The sequence below is a fragment of the Leucopleurus acutus genome, assembly GCF_964270905.1.
Source record: "Leucopleurus acutus genome assembly, chromosome: 1".
NCBI lineage: Eukaryota > Metazoa > Chordata > Mammalia > Artiodactyla > Delphinidae > Leucopleurus > Leucopleurus acutus.
Window position 1 is genome coordinate 85,720,584 of NC_139142.1, and position 14,645 is coordinate 85,735,228.

Here is a 14,645-nt window from a genome sequence, read left to right on the forward strand (position 1 = left end):
AATACATAAATACGCATCAATTTGGGGGACTTCCCTGGTGGCACAGTAGTTAAGAATCCTCCTGCCAATGCATTGACACGGGTTTGATCCCTGGTCCTGGATGATCCCACATGCCGCGGAGCAACTAAGCCCGTGAGCCACAACTACTGAGCCCGTGAGCCACAACTACTGAAGCCTGCGTGCCTAGAGCCCATGCTCCACAACAAGAGAAGCCACCACAATGAGAAGGCTGCGCATCGCAACGAACAGTAGCCCCCGCTAACCACAACTAGAGAAAGCCCACGCTCAGCAACAAAGACCCAACACAGCCAAAAATAAATAAATAAATAAATTTATTAAAAAACAAAATACTCATCATTTTTTATAAATATATGAAAAAAACCTAACTAGTAAGCAAATAAGTGCAAATTAAAGAAAAATGGATTCCATTTATTGCCTGTAAATTTGGTGAGGTTTTTTTGTTTGTTTTCTTAAAGATAATCCCTGTTGTTGATAAGCTGGAAGGATACTCATATATTGTTATGTAAAATGCAAGTGTAAATTGGTAAACCTGCAGGAAAGCAATGTGGCAACCTTCCGGATCCTTTTTTTTTTTTTTTAATGCATACACTTTGGCCTAGCAATTCCATTTTTAAGACTGTATCCTAGAGAAATAATTCAGGGTGCAAGTGAAGTTTTAACTACATCATTACTGGCAATGGAGAAAAATTAGAAACAACTCAAATGCCCGCAATAAAGGACACTGGCTAAATAAACTGTGGTCACACATACAGTGTAGTACTCTGTAGCCTTTAAAAATATTTTAGAACATTGGTTCTTAAAGTGTGGCCCACAGACCCCATGAGAGTTCCCAAGATTCGGAAAGTTCGTGAGGTAAAAACTTTTTATGGTAATGGCAAAGAAGTTACGTGTCTTTTTAAACAACCATGTTGGTATTTGTAATTACTGCTGCAGAGGCAATGGTGGATGAAACTGCTGGCTGCAGCACAAAATAAAGGCAGTGGCACCAAAAACAACTAGGCACCAAAGTCACTGGTAATTTCTTCACCACCATTCCCTTGCACTTGAAAAAGTCAGGGGGCCGGGGCGGGGGGGGGGCCTGTTTCTCTTAACAATGTTCTTGATGAAACAGTAAAAATTATTAATTTTATTAAATCTCAACCTGTGAGTCTTTTAAATATTCTGTATGATGAAATGGGAAGCACACATAAAACTTTTCTGCTGTATCCAAAGTATGATTGTTGACTTGAAGAGAAACACTTCTGTGATGGAGTTGCTAGCTGAACCAGCCACCATTTTCATGGAACACCATATTTACTTAAAACAACTGACAGATATTCTAGGGTTATGAGATTCTGGAGCAAGTAAAAGATAGAATGAGAAGGCAGGCATTTTCTCAAATATGAACAAATAAGCCATTCTCATCAAAGAAAACAACAGTTTTTGTCTACAATAAAATTCAAGCTTTCAAGTGAATGTTTTGTGGAGAACTTGTATCTGCCACTGTGAGTTTGACAAAGTCCCAGTGAATTTGGTAGGATATTAAAACATGTGGTTTTGGGGGGTATTGTGTAATGAAAAGTATTGACATTTGGAAGATCTGTATAAGTCAATGAACCAATATTTTCCAAATGACAAATGCAGGATGTTATGAAATCCAGCATGGGTAAAAGATCTGTTCACATTGCTAAATAGACCAGTAGAATTTAATGTTATGGAGTACAAAAATTTCAGATTCCGTATTGAATTGATTTTTAAGATTTTACTATTGGCCCAGTTCTGATGTAAATTCAAAGAATAATATCCACAGTTATCTGAAAACACTTAAAATACTCCCTTTTCCAACTAGGTATCTGTGTGAGGCCAGAGTTTCTTCATATACTTGAACCAAAACAACATATCACTGTAGATGGAATGAAGAAAGAGACACGAGGGCTTCCCTGGGCTTCCCTGGTGGCGCAGTGGTTGAGAGTCCGCCTGCCGATGCAGGGGACGCGGGTTCGTGCCCCGGTCTGGGAAGATCCCATATGCCGCGGAGCGGCTGGGCCCGTGAGCCATGGCCGCTGAGCCTGCGCGTCTGGAGCCTGTGCTCCGCAATGGGAGAGGCCACAACAGTGAGAGGCCCACATACCGCAAAAAAAAAAAAAAAAAAAAAAAAAAAAAAGAAAGAGACACGAGAACCCAGCTGTCTTCTGTTAAAGAAATTGGCAAAAATGTAAAACATTGCCACACTTTTTGTTTGTTTTGGATAATCTATTTTTCACTTACAATTTTATTTATTTTAACATGTATTGGGTTGGTAATTGTTATTTTAGACAAATTGATATTTTTAAATTTTCCTCCGTTTTAGTTTCTAATACAATAAATATAATAGATATAACCCACATAAACAGAAGAACTTGGAGTTCCCTAATTTTTTTTTTCTTTTTAAAAATTTATTTATTTATTTATTTGGCTGCGTCGGGTCTTAGTTGCAGCATGTGGGATCTTTTGTTGTGGCACACAGGCTCTTCGTTGTGGCACGCAGGCTCCAGAACACCGGCTCAGTAGTTACAGCACGCAGGCTCCAGACAGCGTGGGCTCAGTAGTTGTGGCACACGGACTTAGTTGCCCCTGTGGCATGTGGGATCTTAGTTCCCCCCATGGCGTGTGGGATCTTAGTTCCCCGACTAGGGATCAAACCCACGTCTCCTGCATTGGAAGGCAGATTCTTAACCACTGGACCACCAGGGAAGTCCCAAGAAAAATGGCTTTAATCTTTGCCTGGCAAAGGGGAAAACACAGCAGGCTAGCACCTCAAGAATCAAGTTCCCTAATTTTTAAGAGTGTAAAAGGACCTTGGACTTCCCTGGCAGTCCAGTGGTTAAGACTCTGCGCTTCCACTGCAGGGGGCACAGGTTCAATCCCTTGTTGGGGAACTAAGATCTGGCACACTACGTGGCTCAGCTTAAAAAAAAAAAAAAAAGGTATAAAAGGATCTCGAGATGACAATTTGAGAACTGCTGTCGTAGAGGCATTCTTATTGACTTAGGAAGATTTTTTTTTCAGTATTTATTTATTTATTTATTTGGCTGTGCCAGGTCTCAGTTGCGGCAGGCAGGCTCCTTAGTTGTGGCATGCGAACTCTTAGTTGCGGCATGCATGTGGGATCTAGTTCTCTGACCAGGGATCGATCCCAGGCCCCCTGCATTGGGAGCACATCTTAACCACCGCACCACCAGGGAAGTCCCAGAAACTTTTATTTTCTACTTTGTGTATTTTCTAGTTTTTCTTACAATTAATATTTCTTACTTGTTTAAAAAATATTTTAATCTACCTCTTTTTTAAGATAGAAAAAATACTGAATACCCAGCTAGATAGATAGTAGATGGATACCCAATCTATCCAGATCAAAAAGCTTCCTTGATAATGTCTTTCCTGATCTAGCCAGTTGTGGTGGATCTTTCCCTCCCCTTGGAGGAACTAGTAGCTATACAGCTCTAATATGTTAGTTCCTTAAGTGCAGGAACCAAGACACATACATAGAAATGTCAACTACTGCGTGAAAGGTTTTAGATGCATGTTAAAGTATGTTAAAATAACTCTCAAAACAATCCCATGATGTTGTTCTCATTATCACCATTGTACAGACAAGGAAATTAAAGTTTGAACAAGTGAGGTTGCTTGTTCAAACCTGCAATTACTAAGTAATAAAACCTGTATTCAAAACCTAGTTCTGACTAGCTTCAAAATTTGTGCCTTTAGCCACTGCACTCTCCTACCTCCTATTTTTTTAAAAAAAGAAACTTAAGTCTCTTTTACCATTTTATATAATATAAATGTCTTCATCAGGTATCTGGCAAACATTTAACATCCTAGCACATTTATATTAGACATTTTACAGGGCATGAACCAGATAAAATAGATACAAACTTATGATTTATCATTGCTCTTTTCTTATCTAGACCAAGGTGTGGTTTGGCCTAGTTTAGAATAAGATTATTAATTTCTTTGATTCTTATGCAAAGACACACTTTTTTCAATTAACATCAGTTCACAGTAACTTTTGTGAGTAAGTAAGCTACAAGGTCATTTTTCAGGTGCCATTTTACTGTTTGACACATTAACAACTGACACTTTCTGGATGCCCCAGGATGACACAGTCAGTTGGGACAGCCATGCTCAGAACTGTTTTCCTTAGAATACTCATATATGGGTTATGCTGTAGGCTTTCAACCCTGGTTAAACATTAGGATCACCTGGGATCTTTTTAAAACTTCCAATGCCAGGCCTCATTCTAGTGATTCTGATTTAATTAGAAAGGGGTGAGACCTGAATTTTCATTTTTTTAAACCTCCCCCACGTGATCCTAATGAGCAATCAGAGTTAAGAACCCCTGGGTGATTCCATTTTAACTGATCTCATTCGCTGGGATTATTTTCGTATATAGGATGATAGTAGGGCCTACATAATTCCTCCTGCCTGGTACAAACCCTTGATATTCCTCATCGAGATTAGGGAAGAGCAGCCTTCCTAGTTGGTCTCCTTATTTCCTCTCTCTTGCTCATATCATCCTCTGTCCTCCTGCCAGAATTATTAAGAATAAATCTGATCATGTGACTCTTACCTAAATGTATTAGACAACTGCTCTAGGATAAAACTTAACCCTTAAGCATGGCATTCAAAGCCCTTCTCAACCTAGCTTGAAATGATTTTTGCTAGTCTTATCTCCCTTGCCACCCCTCTTCTTAAACTATCCACACTGTGTTTTCCACACACCATGCCATCTCATAGTTCTGTGCTTTCACATAGGTTAGTCCCTTGGCCTAGAGTGCCCACCTCCTTCACCACAACTCTTTCTATAAAGAGATTTTGACTGCTTCTTTAGGGATCAGCTTATATATGACCCCCTCTGAGTTTTCTGATTCTCTCATTCTCCAACAGGTGGAATTGTTCTGTGTTTTCATGGCACTTTAAATGCCTCTGGCCCTGCACTTATCATGTGATGGAGTTATTTCAATGCCTGTTAACCCTACTAGGCTGTGAGCTTCTTGAGAGCAGGAAGTCTGTCTCAGCTTTGTATACATAGCACAGAGTGGCTGCCTGCCATATCATGGACGCTTAAAATTTATGGAAAAAACTCAGAAAAGACTAAAATACTACACGATACAAATTATTGTATTTGAAATTTATAAATGGTTCTTAAAATACAATCTTAAAAAATCAAGTCACAAAATATTCATTGGTCCCACAATAATTTAGAAATCCAGGTTAGAAACTAGCACTTATATTTATTTCATAATCAGAGGCTTCTTTCTAGGGATCTTAGAGTTTTCAGCCTGAGGCCTTCTTAAAATGCAAGTTATATTTGAGGAGGATAACTTCCTATCAGATTACCTTGTAGTAGGGATTAGTTTAACAGATGCCTGAAATCCAAGTTCTATGAATTGTACATGGTGTTAGAGGTTGGGTTTCAAATGAAACTGACTGAAGCAGAGTTTAGCATACAGGTTTATTAGGGAGATTTCTTGGGATCAATACCTGTAGGAAGGGGAAAGAATGGGAAAGAAACATCACTAGGCTGAGGGAGAAGCTGAGCTGCAATGCAATCTGAATGAAGGACTCAGCCAACTCCCTGGGGATTTCTGAAGCTGGACTCACTCTTCAGAATTGGGACCAGGGTGGCTAGGCCTTTATATCCTCACATTGATCAGTCCTTAGATGTGGCAGCCATGGCAAGAGGGGTCACCTTGAACAAGGCAGGCCTCTTCAGCAGAGGCAATTATTCCCTTCCAGCTGAGGGAATGCAGCCAGCAGCACTGCCAGCAGCTAGGGAAGTAAGTCCTTCATTCCTGAAGGGGGATTTGGGCTGCACATCATGGTTTCCAACACAGATAGGAATGGTGAGAAACAAAGGGCTGGAAAAAGGCAGCTAAAAAAGCCCAAAGACAAATCTTATCTTCTTCAGTTTAGCCTATGCTCTTGGGAGGCTGTGTGACACGTGGAGACTATGGAACTCCGAATGCCAGCGATTTGAATCCTGATTTCACCACTTCCTACCTGCAAAGTATTAGGTAAGTCTCATAGAGTCTCTCAGCCTTAATTTTCTCATCTATAACTGTGATGAAAAAATTTCCCTGATTAGGTAGTTGCAAGAATTAAACAAGAAAGTATATGTGAAACTACTTTGTCGATTATCAAGTGCCATACAAATACATGGTGTTGTTACAAATATTTGATTTATTGATTAAGTTAACTAGTTCAAAAATTAAGTATATGTTTAAGTTCTCTGTTCAAAAACTAGCAGGTAACAGAGAGGGAGTACAACTCTTTTGTATTGTTTCCTCTTTAGCTCTTGCTCGGTATGCTCCATTGATCCAAGAGGCTGCCAAGATGCCTACCTTAAAATTTCTTTTACTTTTAAAAAAAATTTTATTTTTTGCTGCATTGGGTCTTAGTTGCTGTGTGCAGGCTTTCTCTAGTTGCGGCGAGCAAGAGCTAGTCTTAGTTGTGGTGCGCGGGCTTCTCATTGTGCTGGCTTCTCTTGTTGCAGAGCACGGGTTCTAGGTGCATGGGCTTCAGTATTTGTTTCACGCGGGCTCAGTAGTTGTGGTTCACGGGCTCTAGTGCACAGGCTCAGTAGTTGTGGCACAGAGGCTTAGTTGCTCCGCAGCATGTGGGATCTTCCCGGACCAGGCCTTGAACCCGTGTCCCCTGCGGATTCTTAACCACTGTGCCACTGTAGGCAGATTCTTAACCACTGTGCCACCAGGGAAGCCCTACTATTTTTTTTTAACTTTTTAAAAACCATATTTCAATGCAATAACTTCCTTACCTAACAATGCATGTGGATTTGGTAGTATTGTCTTGGGCCAGCGAAATTGTAATTGAATTATATGTGAGCTATTTCTATATTAACATGTTCCAAGGATATAATTTATGGCCTTTATACATGAAGCTCTAAAGGTGGGGACTGATGATCTCAGAACAGAAGGCAGCTCAGGAACTCAGGAGGAGAATGGCAGAGGATAGAGATACAGAGGAGCTTAAGCTTTTGAGAGATGTGGGGAATGACAACGCTGAGCTGCTGATGATTGAAAGGGCTTAGGCAGTGAGCCCATGAGAAAATCCATTAACCCCAAATGTATTATATCATTTACTCCTTAAAACAGTTTTGTGAAGCAAAGACTGCTATAGTTCTCATTTTAGAGGTAAGATAACAGTGGGTCAAAGAGGTTACAAGATTTGCCTAGTCACACAGCTAAAAAGTGACAGAGCTGGCTTCAACACAGATACGTCTGAGGTTCTTAGCCGCAACAGTATATTGCCTGAAAAGTGTGGTTTCAGCCTGAAACCAATGGGTACTCCTGGAGAAGAGATAATGACAAAGGGAGGGTAGTAGAAGTGGGAAAATAAGTCTATGAATAAAGTAATAAAGAATAGTGACCTAAAAAGACCTGGCTAGGTGGGGATAATCATGTGGATAAAAAAACAGGGAGACCCAAAAAAGGCTGCGTGGGATTGAATGGATGTGCTATCTTTACCTAAAATTTCCAAAACTGCCTTATTGTTTCATTAAGGCCACAACTGAAGGTAGAGAGTGAAAAAGAGGAGAACACAATAATTGTGACTTTGGGGGAAGAAAAAAGAAGAAAGGGAGAATTGAGTGAAAGAAATGGAGACAAGGCATGAAGAAGGCAAGGACTTGTGACCTCTGTGGAAGGGCAAGTGGAGTTGGGTTATAGAAGAGTCTAATGACCTTCCAGGCACGAGACAAAATAAGAAGAAGGGGAAATGAGCAGACAAGAGTGAAAGGAAAAAGGGGATGAAGGAAAATTAGTGGAAACAGAGAAGATAAGCTCTTAACATGATGAGGAAGAAAAAAGGAATATTACATTAATTTATTTTCAGAGTGATAAAAGGGTGACAGAATTGAGTAAATTTACTGAAAGGTCCTGTTCTTGTCATAAATACACACATACATACACTTTTTGTCACACTAATAAAAAGGCAGCAAAACTAAAACAAATTAAGTGACATAGTTTAACAATCCCAGGAACTACTTTAACCAGAACCTATAAAGGCAAGGATATTGTAATAATTTATCTTACACCATGTCACTTAAGTTATACAAGTTTTTCCTAGGCATCCAATTTCCCAAGAAAAAAACATATATGAAAATCTTTCTTTGAGAGTACAAAGATGCTTTAAAATTAAAGATAATTTGTCTTGAATGTAATGCTTTCATTCCATATCTTATTAACATATATCAGGGTTGTTTTGTCGGATTTTTTTTTTGTTATTTTATTTGTATTAGTTGGCTATGTCAACATTTTCAGTAGCTATTAAGGGTAAACTGTTAAGTTTATGTGTGTGTGTGTGTGTTGTTGTTGTTGTTTTTCTATTTTCACTGTACATTTTTCCTGAATGGATCTTGTAGTGTTTGAATAATTAGGTCCCAAAATATTGCACTTCAGATATGGGCTTTATGTTTTGAAGTTCAAAATAATTTATCTTTGAATATAACCACCTCCATGTAATGAAAGATACTTTTTTGTTCATAGAGATTCACAGTAATTTGATGAGATAAAGCGATCTAAGGCAATAATCTGCTAATAGCTTTTACTAGTAGTCAGCAAACTATGGTTGTCCCAGTGCTTGTTTGTATCACTCTGACCTAAGAATGGTTTTTACATTTTTAAGTGGTCATAAAAATCAAGAATAATAATATTTTGTGACATGTGAAAGTTATTTGAAATTAATATTTCAGTGTCCATAAAGTATTATTGGAACTTTGCCACTTGTCTCTGGCTACTTTCATGTTGCCACAGCAGAGCTGAGTACTTGCTACAGAGACCAGATAGCCCACAAAACCTGAAACATATATTATCTGGTCCTTTACAGAAAGTGTGTCTACCCCTGTCCTAGAAAATGATACAGCTCTGCTCCGAGTAGAAATTACATAGTTACACTGAGGTCAACCCTGAATACTGACTTAACCAAAATTGTGATACAACTGTTTTGGGAGGAGGGGTCTGGGTATGAATTAAGGTAGTCCTTGTGGTGGTTGTGAAAGAGGGTTTGTTCCTAGGTGGGAGTCAGTAGGATATCACTTAATCCTGAGAGCCCAAAACTATCATGATTGGCATGTCAAGAGAGATATGGAGGTTGATAAAAAAGAGTGAGCTCCAGAATTGAAAGTCTCCTCTGGAATTGTGAATGGGGAACACTTGGGACCCAACATTTTCTTGGTAGTAAATGCCATTTTCTTAGTCACAAATCTGTTGAAATATTGCTTCCTTAAACTGAGAGCATGTATAATTTTGAGTAAAATAAAAATTATATTAGAAAATAGTGCCATGAAGGGAATCAGTATATAACACCCCAAAATATGCCATTTTAGCATAAGGATTATTTTGAGCTAAAGGCAATTCATAATCAACAGATATAGGAAGGGTTCTCTGCCTTTCTCTCTCCAAAATCACGGCATATATTTCCTTTTGTGAAGGTGACATACATTTCCTCCCTCCCTCTCCTGGACCAGGACGAGGAGAGAGACCTTATCACCAGAGACAGAGCCAGCACCAAGATGAGCCTGCATAAACAAATCTTACTAAAATAAAGTAGCCCCTTATCTTCTATTAGTTCTCCCATATATTTCCTAGTTACTTCCCCACAAATGATCTCCCTTGAAGCCCAAGCCCTTTCTTCGTTAAGAAAGGTATATAAATTCCCAAGCCTAATGGCTTCTGTGAGTTACCTCTTTTCTGTGAACTCCTATGCATGTAAAAAATATTAATAAACTTGTATTCCTTTTCTCCTGTCAGTCTGTCTTTTTTCAGTTGAATTCACAGGCTCCCAAATACCAAACTTAAGAGGGTAGATGAAGTTTTCCTCCCAGTCCCTCCACACCAGGTGGCTTAGTCCCATTAACAGTATTCCTGACAGGAGAGCTCAGGTGTCTCTTCACATACCTCCAAAGCCTCGGTTGGGCAGGAAGGGCTATTATTATTTTTTAAATTTATTTATTTTATTTATTTATTTTTGGCTGTGTTGGGTCTTCGTTGCTGCACGCGGACCCTCTGTAGTTGCGGTGAGCGGGGGCCACTCTTCATTGCAGTGAGCGGGCTTCTCACCATGGTGGCCTCTCTCGTTGTGGAGCACGGGCTCCAGGCACACGGGTCTCAGCAGTTGCAGCACTCGGGCTCACAGGCTCTAGAGCACAGGCTCAGCACTTGTGGCGCACGAGCCTCGTTGCCCCACGCATGTGGGATCTTCCCGGACCAGAGCTCGAACCCGTGTCTTCTGCATGGTCAGGCGGATTCTTAACCACTGCGCCACCAGGGAAGCCCAGGAAGGGCTATTATTTTTATCCAGAGCTCCCAAAGTACCTAAATAGAGAAAATATGAAGAAGTTTGGCCTGTACTGCGTCCCCCCAGGTCCTTGGTCTTCCCCTAGTCCTGGCTCTGTCCCTTCTGCCCTACTCAACTCCCAACTCCTTCCCTAAGTATTAGTGTTTAACCCCCAACAGTCCTTGGCGCCTGGGGAATTTGGCTTGAGGTCCTTTAATTTGGAACTCCACCTCTCTTTGGGTAGGCCACCCAGGACCACTCCCACCCCAGGCACCGACTTCAGACCCCATTGCTCGAACTCCGGCTCACCAGCACTGGCTCCTCACACTCTGGTTTCCAATGCTCAGGGGATATCATCATATCATGGGTATGACACGGGTAACTGAAGTGACAAAGGAAAAAACTTGGCGCTGTTTATCGTCCCCATGGAAACCGCAGCCTCCCACCACCGATTGGGCGGGGCTTTAAGGGGCACGGCCAGCGGCAGAGGGGCGGGTTCCACTCGGAACGCCCCGCCCCGCCCCCATAACGTCACTGAAGGGCTGGAGCTTTTGCCAGGAAGCGCTTCCCTAGGAGGCAGAGCAAATTGGTTAATACTGCCTAGTGTCCCTCTTGTGGCTCAAACTCCTGATCACCGTGGGCAGGTCGTGTTGAATGAGGGCTGTCCCCTGGCTGCACATTCAGGGCTTGACTAGACTGTCAAGATTTGAACGTACCTAAAGGAGAATCATGGCCAGGTTCCAAATTCTTGGGTAATAAGATGAATTGTCCTAGATTATGGGAAAAATATATTTTGTGTTTTAAGAAAAGACTACTTCTGGGACTTCCCTGGTGGTCTAGTGGTTAGGACTGTGCGCTTCCACTGCAGGAGGCACGGGTTCGATCCGGATCCCTGGTTCCGGAACAAAGATCCTGCATGCCACGCGGCGGGGTGCGGTGGGGGGAACCTGGGGGGATTCAGTAGAGGCCAAACTTCTTCATATTTTCTCTGTTCAGGTACGTTGGGAGCTCTGGATAAAAATAATAGCCCTCCCTTCCCAGCCGAGGCTTTGGAGATATGTGACGAGACACCTGAGCTCTCCTGTCAGGAATACTGTTATTGGGACTAAGCCATCTGGTGTGGAGGGAGTGTGTGTTGGGGGGGAGCAACTTCGGAAAGTTGGGAAAACAAAAAAATCATGTGCAGGCAGAACTTGAATAAATATAAAGGATGTAAAGCTAATATATATGTTTATGTATGTACAAATTAAGCATCTACATTGAATTGAACGTTTCCATTGTAAAAATTGTCAAATTATTTTTGCTATTCTAGTAAGATTATCCCAGCTTCCTGTTAGTCTGTAATTTACATGAGTGGTTATTCTTAGCCTTTTATTTGTCTTGTTCATTGACTAGAGTTCCTGGATTGTCTCAGTTGGGTCATCATGTTCCTTGTCAAGAAATATTTCCTTACTTTTTAACATTAGGGACTGTTTTCTTTCTTTCTTTCTTTTTTTTCTTTTTGGCTGCACCTCGCAGCATGTGGGATCTTAGTTCCCAGACAAGGGATCAAACCTGTCCTCTGCAGTGGAAGCAAAGAGTCTTAACCACTGGACCACCAGGGAAGTCTGGGACCAGGCATGATTTCTTAAATGCCAGCAATTTGAATGTTGCAGAGTTGGAACACAGGTGTAAAAATGAAACATGTATGGAAGCAAATCCCGTATACCCTCTGCAAATTTGAAAAGGCATTTATTTACGTATGGTGAATGCTTAGTGGTTTGAATGATGATTATTTGCTCTGGGGTGGAAAAGTTAGCCTGTCTTCAGAGAGGGGGACTCGTCTTATCTCATGATCAGTTTAGAAAACAAAACAATATGAACCTAAGCTGAGTCTTGTGTGTTGTAGTTTCTTAGGACAGGGCCGAAAGTAAGCTCATCACAGGAGATGAACTGTGCCGAAGCACAGCAGGAGAGGGCTGCCGCTCGCTCAGGCAAAACAGCGCCGTCTGTCTTGCTGTGGTAGCTTTTATTAAAGCATTATCTAGATTTACACTTTAAGACTTGTTTCCTTAACATTTCAGAAGTGCCAAAGCAGCAACCTATGTTTTTATTAATTATACAAGCAATAATTGGCTTTCGTGAGCACCTGCCGTGCTTCGTCCTTGAGCGCAAGAACAGCATAAAGTTCCCACCATTATTTTGATTATACTGAAGTAGCACAAGGACATTTCCTTGCGTTCCCACCACTCTGATTATACTGAGGACATCTCATGGATCAGTGCCCAAAGCACTCAATGCTTCTTTTGCAGGCCCCCGGTTTGCCGGGGGGGCGCTCGAAGCATTCAGAACTGTTCACAACTCTGGCTTATTCGCATGCCCCCGGTTTGCCGGGGGGGGGGGGGGGGGGGGGGGTGGGGGGGGGTGGGGGGGGTGGGGGGTGGGGGGGGTGGGCGCTCAAAGCAATCAGGACTGTTTGCAGTTCAGCCCCCAGTTTGCTGGGGGGGGGGCTCATGGGTCACGTCTCCTTTCCATGTCCTCAGTTATCCCACTACATTTCCCCCTTTTTGTTTTACAATTTTTGTAGCATCAAGGAGAACACGGCAGCATTACTCTCGGTACTAAACTACATGGAATTATTTTGCAGCTTGTGCAGCATCAAGGAAAACACAGCAGCTTGTTGCGATGTTGCATAGCGGGTAGCTTTCACTCGTCGTCGAACTACAATTAAACATATGATTATTATTATAATGAGCATTAACAATCCTGCAGTAGAACCAAATAAAGCATGTAATTTAGACATGGGATTTAGATTATTAAGTCCTTGAATAATTCCAGTCCATACTTATTGCGAATTAAGTCGTTTTAATTTCTTCTGGAAAGTTTGTTGAATTTTCCCTTGTAAATTTACAGTTTCTTCTGTCAAATTTTTGTGATGTAATAAATGCTTTTTTATTGTTGTCCAGGGGAATGCAGACTGATTATATGGAACTGAAGTGACACAAAAGGCACTTTGATTCCAGTCACAACATAGCTTCATTTGTCTTTGTAAATTTACAAGTTGGTCCCCCAACATAACCACAGCTTGTTGTAAGTCCGCTATTTCCGAATATATTTCCGAATCAATTTGTCGTTGATAGGACCAAAGCATTCCAGAATTTTTATGCCAGTCAGTTATATAGTCAACGGTCTGAATAGATTGTTCTAAAGCAACTCCAGCAACTGCAGCAGTAGCTGTTATGGCTATACTACCCATGACAGCTGCAATCAACATTCCTACAAATCTTTTACTTCTTTTTAATGCATCAACTAAATATTGCAAAACAGCCATAGGAAGAGATTCTTGCCATTCCCTTCCAAGATTGACAGGAAGCCAAAGACCTGTCCGAGCTCGTAAGATATACAAACTTTCAGTAGATATGTTAAAAGGTATACTAGAGTTAATACAGGTATACAGAGAGCAATTTTTACACATTATAATACCTTGAGTCTCATTCCATACAGCTGGTCCCTTTAACAATATATAAGGTAATTTCACACAACTACGAGTATACCGAGTAACATCTTTATGAAAAATCAAACTATGATTTTCAGATTTATTAACCATATGTCCTACCCAGGCATTAATCTTTCTCAGAGCTGCCGTAAGCTTCCACAAGTCCTTTTGGATAGGATATCCATTTAAATGAGGACCAGGAGGAGAAAACCCTCCAGCATGCCATACTATGGTATCATTAATAGTATCGCTATAAATAGTGTTATCTTCTTTATGCCAGTATAAATCCTTCAAATCCTTTTTTCCTTGGGTGGAGCCAAAAGGGCTCCAATCAATGACGCTTCCCCAAGAAGTATTAACAAGAACCCGAGCCATTTCTCCTCGGCATCGTGTCCAGTGGACCCAATCTGATAATCGATCCACAAGAGGCACCTGGCATGGAGGCAACTAAGGTGCAGAAACATTTTCATTAAGAGTGGAATTAAAACTTTTAAAACTATAAACACTCAAAAGATATAACCCATGATATCTGCTTTCATTTTTGACAACACTGAACCATGCCTGATAATTCATTTTAAGGCAATGATCTCCCTTTCCCATACAAATAGGAGGTCCATTAACACCCACAGTGTAATTTTCTATTATCCTTCCTTCTTCTTCTGGCTTCAAAGGGCCTCTATCATCAAAAGGACCAGGCAACCATCCAGACTCATTTACGTATACAAGAATTGGGGCATCCCACCAGCTAACCCCCATATTAAGAGGAGGGTTAGGAATATAAGTCCAATAAGTATGGTTAGTACAATTTATCTCATTGGCTGATATGCTTATTACCTGT